Source organism: Wolffia australiana, chromosome 12, assembly GCF_029677425.1.
Source record: "Wolffia australiana isolate 7733 chromosome 12, ASM2967742v1".
NCBI classification, from domain to species: Eukaryota; Viridiplantae; Streptophyta; class Magnoliopsida; order Alismatales; family Araceae; genus Wolffia; species Wolffia australiana.
This window is the reverse complement of record NC_135846.1, coordinates 6972363-6985829: the sequence shown is the minus strand read 5'-3', so window position 1 is coordinate 6985829 and position 13467 is coordinate 6972363.

The following is a 13467-nucleotide window of genomic DNA, read 5'->3' as shown; positions in this document are numbered from 1 at the left end:
GTTTTGTATTGGCTATTAGAGGAAGCATCATTTGCGTTCGTTTTGTTTTTCTATATTTTTCTGTCTTGATCCAACTCGAAATCTATACTGACGTGCATCAATGCATGGTTGCATTTCCAATAGAATTGATGATAACACTCTAATTACTTTGCTCGGATCACCCCTTATTTATTGGAAGAGAAAATCTATGCTCTTCGTTCATTAGCTGAATGACCCAATTAAAGATAACTCAGAAAAAACTTAAAACGACTTGTCTATTGCAATTTCGTCACTTTAATTTACGTCAAAAGCTTTTTTTCAACAGACGGTAAATGTTATAGGTTTTAACAGTGGGCTCTCTAAAGATGTGCCGAGCAAACGATTGTTTTTCTTGTGAGTGTCCCTTACATTGTGCCTTTTAATCTGCATTTTGACAAATTTCTTTCAAAAAAAATCTGCATTTTGACAAATTCAATTAATGCATATTGTCGGCCATGGATAGACCACGGTTTTTGACTTATGTATGACCTTGTTAAATGTTTACAGAAATTTTCCAATGACCGAGGTTGGATTTTAAGGTTCAACTAAGATTAAAGGTCGAATTTGGAGCTTTGAGCTTTACAAAATCGCTATTTTCATTGATCGTCCTCGAATTAGTAGGTGTTTCTAATAAAATGAGATATTTATTTCGCCCTTTTCCAATGAAACTTTATGATAATGAGGTTGCCTTGTGAATCGGTGTGTATTGCCATTAGTCTTTTGACATACGATTCAATTCGTATAAGATGCAACAGAAGTCATCTTATATGAACTTGTTATCATTTGAAATTTTATACATGGTGGGGGCTTTGTTGCAATTCCAATCCTATCATTAAACTCCTCAGATATTGGTTCAAATTAGCTCATTTGGAGCCAGAACGGTGAACTTTAAATAATACAACTCTAGAAACCAGTTTATGGGAATAAGAAACTTGAAAGCTTGGCAAAGTATTGAAAAAATATATACTTGGTCTTCTATTTTCCAAATGAATGCAATTTTAACCAATATTTGTTCAGTATAGTGATTGGATTTGAATTCCAACAGGGACCCCAACATTTATAAAATTTGAAGTGATGACAAATTTAGATAATTTTTTATTCAAAATGAATGAATGTAAACCCCAAATATCAACTTTAAATGAATCCCTTCAATTATTTCATCCCCACAAGACAAAAGGGGTACTTTAGGTTTTACATAAAATTCAATTTTGGTTGCATTTTATTTTTGAACGATGTGCCAGCTTCCTTCATTTTTATTTTTATTTTTGAACGATGGTTGCATTTTACCGTCCATGATTACTTCTATTGCTGCCCAGTCACCATTATTTTTATAGCTCTCCTTAAAATTTCAATCATTGCTCTGGTGTTATGTCAATTAAGTCTTATGTATGATATTGTATTCAATTTATACATGACCTTTAACTTTATTTAGTAACAACTGAGTAGATAAATTGAGCTTCATCATCTCAGTTAATTGAGCTTCAATGGCTTCTAGAGCCACAATAAGGCTTGATTTAGGTCCACTTTTTAATGCCTCTGAATTGAAGTTAAGATCATAAAAGTGTTGGTTACAATATTGCACTATGATATTGTTTCTTATAATCTGTTCCTCTCATGTTTCTCTGTTGTCTAAATAAATTGTCATATCTGAGTCAATACTGATTTATATGCTATGTATAAATTCAGAATCTGCTCCTCTCCTCTGAATAAATTGTCAATAAATTTGCAGCTATGCATGTTTAATTTTTGAGTTTCTAGGCTTCTACCTTATACGATAATTGATATGAACTATGTTCAGAGAATGATGGATCATCAGTATGACTTAAGGATCATGAACATACTTATTTTTGTCTGAGAATGGGGCAAAAAATCATGTTATTTTATTTAACCAAATTGAGTTCCCAATTCTGATTTGTTTTTTAATGAAATCATGCACCATTTCCTATAGAGAGTACATCCTTTTATGATAGTTAATTTCTAATCAGTGAACACTAAGGTAGTTGTTCTATATGCATTTAAAACTCCCTTCCTCGAAAATTTGAAGGTGACAAATTTCATTTTCTTCTCACAATGGTTCATAAAAAATCATCCTGTTTAATAGTTGAGAATACATTTATAAATGTAAGGTTCTACTAACGAAAGCCGGAGTTTACGAGCAAGAGTAAAAAGATACAAATTCGTACTGGATGTTATGTTTACATAAAGTCAAAGTAAAGAAATCTGAAGCTTGGAAGAAAAATGATTCGCATCTTTTTACTGTGTACAAAGTGCATGTTGTTCTAGTTACTTTGAAATTTCTTAAAACCCATCATAGTGCAAAACATTTGTTAATTAAGACCTTAATTACATTTATAGGGTCTGCTCAATGCAAAACATTATGCTTCAACTATTCAATTGGTTTTCTGTATTGGAGGTCGTGTCAATTCATATGCATGTATGGTAAAAAAAGTTGTCGGACCTTACAACATACACAAAGACGACTATATTTGCTAAGAAATCATATGTATAACATTTAGAGGTTAGAATTCGATATTCAAATTTTTATTTGTCCTAAGTGATGCTTGTTTAATAATTAGCCATCTACTAAACATATATTTGATAATTTCTAAGGAATGACACAAGCACTTATATAATTTTGAGATTCCTCAATCATCCTAGCTAGGCACCTTTACCCATAATCTCACTCTCATTAGTTATTACCAATAGTTTGTGTCACTAAAAATGTATACCTATAAATAAAGAGAAATGCCAATTACTTTAACTGATGACATACCAACTCCCTACTATTTCCCCAAGGATTCCACAGCTAAGTGTAATTCCCCTCTGCTGGCCAAGCTGAGTAAAAAACTAGATGGATGGACACTTCATTTTCTATTCTCTGGAGGATGCATCTAGCTTATTTGACATATCTTTATGAGCATCCCACTACATACCCTGGCGGTTCATTCACTATCACTCATAGTCCTCCATTGTATAAAGCGATTGTGCGCACATTTCTTATGGTTTGATAACCTCGAGGGAGATAGTCACCACCACTGGGTTTCTTGGGAGAAAACTTGTCGGCCGACGGATGAGGGGAGTCTAGGGATCAGTCTCCCTCACGACGTCCAAGACATGCTTTAAAAGAAGTGTGTGCAGCGTATGCAAACCACACACTTCCCACTGGGGAGTTCATCTTAGCAAAGTACAATAAATGGGTCCGTCGAGAGTCAGACATCAAAGGACATCATAAATGGCAGATTTGACAGTGATATAGGCTAGAGATAGCCAATGTCACCCCTTGGTATGTCGGCCAGGGCGTGATTAGCGCGTGGTATGATATCTGGCTTGCTGATGAGTCTTTAGCCTGCCACCCCCACTTCACCCCTCATCGACAACGATTGATTATTGTGGCACAGTTGCTTATGGGCAACACGCGCCACCTTTGGGAGCAACATGGCCTCCCACCAGAAATTTTACCACAAGCTTTGAAAACTACCTTGGGGACCTCTCATGACTGACCTATTTGGACGCCCACTATTGATGGGTCCTTCTCATGTCGGTCCTCTTAGGAGCATTTTCGAGAGAGATCCCCCCCATCCATGGAGTCGCCTCATCTGGCATTTGGCAATCCTCACCTGCGTCTCCTTCTTCTTCTGGAAACTTATGCATCGTGGCCTCTTGACTAATGATTGGTTGACCTGTATAGGACACTCTCTCAGTTCATGTTGTCATTGCTGCCCGGATTCCTTCCAGGTTAAGACTATGAAACACATTTTCTTCCATAGTGACATTGCCCTAGACTGTTGGCATCAAATCACACACCATTGTTTACTACTATGTACCCCTCTAATTTGACACTATTAGCGTGTTTTGTTACGATTTTTCTCTCGCCAGTCTTCACGTCATCATATCTTACTTACTATATGAGATTTGGAAAGGGTAAAATTCTTCTCGTTTTGCAGGCACCCTTGTGCAATTGATATCGTAATTTAGATCAGTAAAACAATGATTTTATACTTAATTTTCACGTCATATTTTTAGATTTTTACTAGCATTATTCACCATTTAAAGATAAAAAGAGAAATTTATTATTTATTTTCCTAAGCTCTATTTTTATATATTTTATTAATTTTTGAGACTAACTCCACTTGACTCTTTGGAGTCAAGTGGATTTCTCACATCTTCTTAGAGTTTTATTTGGTAGACATGACTTAGGTTAATGTAATGGAAATTTTGAGATACAAATGGGAGGAAACTAGAAATCAAATGGATAATGAGATGAGGCCCAATACATAAGAAGCCCATTCTAGAAGTCCATTCAAACCTCCTTAAAGACAAGGTCAACTAAAGGCTAGAATTGTGGAACTAACCAATAATTTGAATTTGAATGATCTATTTTTAAATCTGAGAAGGCAGGCACATGGTTCTAGGCTGGAAATGAAGAAATGTTAACCCTCCAATCCCTTAGAATGAAATCCAATGATTGGGAGGGTTAGGTCACTTCTATTTATTCTCTTCTCCCCTCTCTTTGTATCTCATATTGAATGTATGCTCCCAACTTGTTGTTGGAGGCCTAGTGCATTAGATTTCTTTGATCCATTCTTTTGCTACAGGAGTGTGGGATAGAGAGTTCAAGGGTGATCAAGATTCTTGGAGAAAGAGCACCACTTGGCCCTTAAGGGATGTGACAATAAGGTTCGTGTGATCTCCTGAAGTCTTAATTTAAATTTTCTCACCATTTTGTTTAGGTAAAATTCCATAGGATAGCCTAGACTTCAAGCTTTCCAACACATCAAACGGCACTCAAAAATTTATTTTGCAGCAAAATTTACATCAATTTTCATCCACTACTCATTTCTGCCATAATTTCACGACGGGAAATACGTCCTAAGGTTTTATTTATCTTTAAAGTTTTTCTTAACCTAGAAAATTCTTAAAAATCATAATAAATCATTAGAAGTTATAATAAACAACATAAATACTTGTTTAAAATAGTTTTGACTAGTTTTCTATCATTTAGTTAATTTTCTCTTTACCAAATAACTAAATTCTAATAATATATAATCTCATCAAAGAAAGTTATTTTAAAATATTTTTAAATTATAATTTACTCTCTCATTACTTGCTCCTTGAGGATTTGACTCTTACTTACCCTATTCTAAGTAAGGAAAATTTTATAAATATTATTACATAAATCATCCTTATACGACTTATTTAACCTAAATTATGGTTTATCAGCGAGCACTCGATATCTTGCACCGCGTCAAGCAATGGATAAAGTGTACCCACCATCTCATAGCGCCCCTCGCCCGCAGCTCAGCCTTCACATGCGACCTCCTTCACACTTGGGGTACTTCGGTAACCCTCGCCCCATCACCATTTGGCTGCAGATTGTCCATTGGCATCCACCGCCAATTGACATCCTCAAGCTAAATGTAGATGGTTCGGCCAAAGGGAACTCGAAGCCAGTCGGAGGGGGCAATATTCTCTGTGACCATACAGGGAGCATTCTCTTTGCTTTTTCATATTTTTATGGCATTCAAACTAATACAATAGTCAAGACTATGATAATACATGATGGTTTACTCATTTGCTAGGAACAAAACCTTCACAATATCGTTGTAGATTCGGATTCACAGGCGTTGGTTGACATGCGTCGTGCATGTTTATGTGCCAGCGGCGGTAAGACATCATGCGTTGTTGCCCTCGCTTGACTAGTGTTCGTCACCATCTACGCGAGGGAAACTAGACAGTAGATGCCCTTGCTAACCGGTATGCACACAAACTCCTTCCTCTATTTTCCTCTCTAGTCAGGGACTCCCTTAGGCAGCTCGTGGATGTTATCGCGTTGAGCGCCATGGCTTGCCGGCTCTTCATATGTGTTGCACACTGTCGAAGGAGGGCCCGTGGGACTAGCGTATTGCATGGAGCACTAGAGGCGGGAGAGCTTGCCATCTCGCCTAATAGGCCTACCTACCGTGCACCACAAGTTGACATCTGCGAATGGCAGGGGGAGTGTGCACACTCCAGGCATTACCACGTTGCATGCTCTAGCACACTAACGACGACGAGCAACCTTCTCTTGGCTACTTATAGGTACCACTCATGTCTTTTCACTTTTCTGCATCAAGGGCATGGGCGAGTAGGGTTCGTGTGTAATTGGGACATATACGCTCACTCCATGCCTATAAACGTTGTTGAACACTACATTTAATAAATAAAATATCTCTGGGTGGTGTCTAAGGCACGACTAGATCGGTCTACGGGCACAACCCTAGGGGTTGGTCGTACCCGACACCGTGTTTTTTGCCAATTAAAAAAAGTGTAATTCCCTTGAATGCTTCTCTCAAACGATTTCTCATTAATGAATTTTCCACTTAATCTCACATTGAGAATCACCACCCACCTTGTTTTTATTCACATAATAGTTATACACTACAAATACTAGTGATAAAATGGCTTTACTCATTCTTAATGCAGTTTCGAGCTCTTTTATCCTTGTGACAACATCAATCTTTTGCTTTCGATTCGAATCACTCAAGATCTTAGTCTCAATTAAATTATCCCAATATTGACCTTATAACACTAATAATATTATTTTCATTCCTGTACAATATTTTTCAAATATTATTTTTACCATTTCAATTCATTTTTTGTCAATTTCTCAAGAATTCATCATAGTCCCAATCTCTGTATTGTTATCCTTTAACATAAAAATCTACTAACTCATTCGATCATTTTAGATTTTTCCAGTTCTTCTTTCTCTGATCAATCTAATTTTATTTAAGAATTTTATTACCAAGTCTGAAGCTAAATGAAGTCAATGTTTTATAGTACTTTAATGTTACATGTTTTTCTTCATTCTTCCTAAAGAGCGCCATTGGCTATATTTGAGATCAAGATCTAAATGGAATTAATGATACAAATAAGTCACTCCCAATTTTTTTTCCCAAATGGTTCCAATAATATTTTCTCATCTTATATTTTATCTTGATCTTCTCTGATTTAGCCTAATGATTTGTCAAAGACATGATCAAGACTGAACTAATACAAAATTAAAATCAACAATATTTAAATATCAATAAAATTACGGTGACATAGCTGGGTTCATTGAGCTTAAGAATATATCTCCCTCATTCTTGAACTAAGTTAAATGATTTTTTTGTGGCTCTAGAACACTTTTTTAACATGTACCGATCAGTAAAAATTCAAAGTTTCATGACATAAGAAGAAAAACAATGAAAATATTCAAATTTTGATGGAAATTAAAGATTATTCACACAATTTAAGATAATTTTTAAATATTTTTAAGATGCTTTAGAATGACATGTTACTTTTGTTGGGTTTGGTGTCTTGGTTAGGCCATCGAAAACACATTCCATGAATGAGGAAGCGTGTAAATTGATTCACAATTGATCTTTAAAACAAAACATTGAAAGTACCTTTTGGGGAACTCATTCCAACCTTGACTTTGCCGCTCCGAGATCATTCTGAAGCCGTTCACGCGTCTAGCCTCCAGAAGTATCCACACAATCACTCGGCGCTTGGATCTCCATGTCTTCCTTCTTCTTCAACTCTTCTTCAAAATCTTGACCAACCTTATTGACCCAGTAACATTTATTGACCAACCTTATTAATTAACTATATCAACATATAGATTAATAAAATAAGGATCGATCTAACCCAATCGATAGTTTAAGTTTCTAGCCCGTGGGGTGCCAAGCTACACCTCGTGCTCTAGAAGATACCGAGTAGTCTCGAACTCTCTCATGGAACCTTTATCATCATTGGTTAGCGTATATGTATAATCCATCATCCGCACGAGACTCTCAAACAACATAGGGTATGGTTTATCGTCAAACCCTAATCCGTCGTTCGATTAGTACTGATGCATAATGAGGATCATTGGAGAACGCCTTCTCCAATATACTCACTATCCTGGCCAAGGATTTTTCTACATCGTCTTCCTTGAGTCAATATCCTCTTATACCAAGGGCAGATGATCCCGTCTTGACCACTCAATCATCTTCGTAAGCTTCTTGCTACATCCGATCTGTAACTAATTTTAATCCCATAATTGGAGGCTCATAAGTCATAGTCAAAATGTAGCGTCCACTCACGAGATGTCCTTGGTGTCTCAAGCCAGTGGATCACTTATACAACCGTGACTTGAATCAACCTGATTGACATTTAGGTATAATACCATTCAGGGATTTGTACAGATCAATTCAATGAACTCTTTCTCCAAAGAGAACCCACTATTTGTCCTTAGTGTTGCCACACCAATAGCCACAGGATCAGCTATACTTATCGTATAAGTAGGATCAGCTAGTGCTATTCTATCCGGATAATTCGATATCCGTCTCGACTATCCATTGAATAGGAATATTTAGAATACATGTTTAAAGACTAGTGATCATTGTATTACAATCTCATCATAATTCACTAAGCCATTGCTCGTATTCATGGACTTCAATATAAACATCACACGGAACAATAATGAACGCAAATCTTTTATTCAATGAACTTAAATAAACATGGTAGTGTGATTGGCTTAACGACCACATAATATCCATCAACCTTTACTTTCTAGAAAAGGGAAATTTACTCCTAAGTGTGAAAACTTGCATGTCCCTTTTGGGTCAAGAAACTCAATCCATTTTAGAGGATTTAAAATTCATCTTTAAAAAATAATTACTGTGGAGAGTTTCCATGGAAATTTTGAATGGTTTCTCTAGCTTTCATTGTAAGACTTATTAATTAGACGTACATGCATGCATTTTGTCATTTCTAGTATACATCTGTCATTCTTTTCACTTGTTGAACTAATTTATCAACTTTCAAAACAAGAGATGTATGCTCATTATGTTAAAATTTGAAGCAAAATATTTTTCAAGGGAAATATATGTTATTGGAAGGAAGAATATTCATCCTTCACGAAGATTTTACTTAAAGTTTCTACCACATGTTATGCTTATTTTTTGTTATTGAAAATTTCAGAAAATTTCCCCTTATTGACAGTATAAGTGAGGATTTCAACCTGTCATAATATATGTTGACAATTTATCATTTAGAAAATCCATGTTGAGGGAATTTTCTAATGAAATCATGAATATATCCATGATCCATGAAAAAGGCTCTTGAGAATTTTTTAAGTTGCTTTTTTTGCGGTATTTTTTTTCCTTATGATAAATTACTGTTTAAAAATCTATATTGGGATATTCTAGTATTCCAGATGATCAATTATCAATAACAGTAGTTTTTTTGTTGTGTTAGATAATATTAAGGTGCATTCAATTTATACATTCTCCACAGTGGAATACTTTCTTTCATAATTATCTACAGTCTTTGAGAATTTTGAAAACATCTCTGACCTATAATTTACTAACGATGCCTCTGATTTTTAAGCTACTTGTACCAAAACATCACATGTTAGGGTAGTCAGGTAAAATTTTAAGCTGTGATTTATTTTCAAAATTGTACCAAACCGTCCCACGACCCTCTAGCCATGATTGTGTAGTTAATGAATTCAATGATCAATAACCTTTATTGGCCTTCCAAATTAATTAACTATATCATCATATAGATTAATTAATGACTGAGAATTAATTTTAATTTCTAGCCCATGAGGTGCAAAGCTAGACATCATGCTCTAGAAGATACCAAGGGAATATGTATGCCATTGCTTATTGTGTTAGTGTATTCTCACATCTGCTTGATACTCCAAGGATAACTTAGGGTACGGAGAACAATAAAATCCTAATTGTTCATCTGATTTAGTGTTGATGCATTCATAACTTATCAGAGAACTCTTCTATGATATTTAGGGAATGGCAAGCATCATCTGTCACGTCACATGTCACCGTGACAGACACGTGACGGATGACGTGACGGCGATGGTGATGGTTTTCAGGGCTGGTGACGGTGACAGTGATGGATGACGAAGACGGCGTGATGGTGACGGGGTGACCGTGGATGCGTGACATGATGGAACGGTCGTCACGGATGACAGCCATGATGTTTTTTTAATACATTTTAATAAATAATTTATTAACAGAAAATTATGAATATATTTAATTTATGAAATAATTTCTTGATGGAAAAATTAAGGATTTAGTGATGTTTGTTTTATTAAATTTTGATAATTAACTTATTGACAAAAAACTAATAATAAAATTAATTGCATATTTAATTTCTTGACGGAAAAATGAAGGATTTAGTGAAGTTTCTTTACATATAGTTTAATAATTAATTATTGATGGAATATTATGAATATAATTAAGTTTAATAATTAATCTCTTGACAGAAAAATTAAGGATTAAGTGACATTTTTTAAAATACATTTTAGTAAGTAAATGAACAAAAAAATGTGAATATAATTAATTTAATAATTAATTTCTTGATGGAAAGATTAAGGGTTTAGTGATGTATTTTTAAATACATTTTAGTAATTAAATGAATGGAAAAAAATTATGAATATAATTAATTTAATAATTAATTTCTTGACCGAAAGATTAAGGTTTTAGTGATGTATTTTTAAGTACTTTTAGTAGTTAAATGAATGACGAAAAATTATGAATATAATTAATTTAATAATTAATGGAATATGTATGCCATTATTATTGTGTTAGTATTTCCACATCTGCTCTTGATGAAAAAATTAAGGATTTAGTGATGTTTGTTTTATTAAATTTGATAAATTAACTTATTGACAAAAACTAATAATAAAATTAATTGCATATTTAATTTCTTGTTCTTGATGTTGAAAAATTAAGGATTTTCTTTTACACTTTTTATTAAATTTTGAATTATTGATGGAATATTATAAGATATAATTACAGTTTAATAATTAATTTCTTATTGGAGAAAAATGAAGGATTAGTGAAGTGACATTTTCTACTTACATATAGTTTAATAATTAATTATTGTGATGGAATATTATTATGAATATAATTAAGTTTAATAATTAATCTCTTGACTAGAAAAGATTAAAAAGTTAAGTGACATTTTTTAAAATACATTTTAGTAATAAATGAACAGGAAAAAATTATGAATATAATTAATTTAATAATTAATTTCTTGATGGATAAGATTAAGGTTTAGTGATGTATTTTTAAATACATTTTAGTAATTAAATGAATGGAAAAAATTATGAATGACGATAATTAATTTAATAATTAATTTCTTGACCGAAAGATTAAGGTTTAGTGATGTACTTTAGTAGTTTAATAATTATATTATTGATGGAATAGTTAAATGAATAATAATGGAATAATTAGTTATATGATTCAGAGTATCCTTTCATATTTGATCCTTTTGAATTCCATATTCATAGTTGTGATTGGATCTATTCATTAAAAAGAATTGGTTCGAGACATTTCTTCTGTACCCATAGGTGTTATATTGGATTTGAATCATATTTCGGATCAATCTATATTTATTGACTGCCTCCATTATGTTGTTGCTAGAAAATCCCACTATTTTGAGTTTTGGATCTTCCAAATAATTCCCGTAGTAGATCCAGACCGAGTTTTTTCTGATCCTTCGATAAAAATATTCATTCTCTTCATATAAAAGAGGAGGTAGAACCAATAAAGTTTTCTTTTTCGATTCATCTTTGGAGTTGAATACCCTATTCAATAATTTTTCTTATCTAATTCATAGGAATCAATAGAAAAGGCAAATCCCCTATGATACACCAGATCCAGCTCTGTTATTGATAGAGTGAATAGATCCGCCATTTCTTGAAATCTCTCTTCTGATTCAAAATCATGGCGTAACGTGTATCCCCCATTTTTCCGGTCATAAAATAGATGAAATAAATCCAAAATTGGATTTTTGTTCAAGAATGAAATCTTATTGGAACTGTCCATATCCGGTTCATCCTTAAAAACTACCATATCACATCCCCGATCTAATGAAATAGGATGAATTGAGATGGTATTTTGTAAATATATAATTATCTTGAATATATCAGCCATTAAGTTATTTTCTGATCGCTTGGAAGGGACAAAAGAAACATCGTGTTTTTTTCTGAAAAAATGTCTGATCTCTTGTGGACCTCTCAATAGGATTCAAACCCAGATGAAGTTCTGACCATTTGTCAGAGAAAAAAGAAAGAATTGATCCTTTAGGATTCCCAAGAAAATTTTTTATTTCTTCCAGAAGCAGATGATTATTTATCGGCTTCTCACGTTCCGTGAATAGCGGGGACATTGAGGAAGATCCAAAAAGACATTTCGGGAATTGATCTGATTCTATTTCTGTTTGTTCCGTTTGACTAAAGGAAGGATCCCAAAGAACCGATCTTTCTTTTAGTTGCAGAATCTCTGTTTGATCGATCAATTTGTGATATTCTAAATCCTCATTTCTAATGGAATCAAAACAATCTCTGGATTGATCAGAAGATCCTTTCAATTGGCTACTTAGTATATCTTGGCTAGTGATTGTGAGGCCCCAATTCTTGATTGGAAGGGATACCCAAAACTCTGCCCTTCCATCCCTTGGATAGATAGAGAGGGAGGGCAGAGTTTTTGGTTTTTTCATGTTGTCAATCAGTTGAATAATGAAAATAGATGGTGAATGCCTAATCAAATTGATCAGGTCATGGAGGAACAAGGTTCGAATCTCTCGGTCTGTTAGGATGCCTCAGCTGCATACATCACTACACTTCCTCTTGACACCTATCGTAATGATAAATGGCTCGTCTTGCCCCATTTCTTGAAATCTTTATACTTCTGTCCTCCATCCCATGGCGTAACGTGTATCCCCATTTTTCCGGCCTCATATACTACTGAGCTCTGAAGTCGAAATGAGTGCACTCATCTTCAAGAATGAAATCTTATTAGATGCATTCCATATCCGTTCATCCTTGGCTACCATTTACCGTGGGCATGATAACTGGTACACCAGAGGTGTGTCCTTCCCGGTCCTCTCGTACTAGGGAAAGGTCCTCTCAATGCTCTAACGCCCACAGCGGATATGGACCGAACTGTCTCATGACGTTCTGAACCCAGCTCACGTACCACTTTAATGGGCGAACAGCCCAACCCTTGGAACATACTACAGGCCCAGGTGGCGAAGAGCCGACATCGAGGTGCCAAACCTTCCTGTCGATATACATTAATCTCATAAATCTGATGATTTCTTATTAATGGTCTTATCCAACCTTTTCGCATAATACTTTAAAAACAATATATCATCAAATCGTCCAAAATTATGAAAATATACTGTTCTTAATCCTTGGCCAAAGTGTGACCTGTTAGCCCATAAGTCAGTACTGTGACGAAGCGGCTGTTGCTCACCTGATACAATCATACAAGGTCACAATTAACCCAACACGATCATCCAGGGTGAACAAGAATTGGGGATCGGATGTGGGCAAAATTCCCGCCAATGGCTGAGATGTTCAGTCGACTCTCTCCCCCTTTGTGGGGGTCCGGACCCTTACGAATGAGCAGAAAAGGG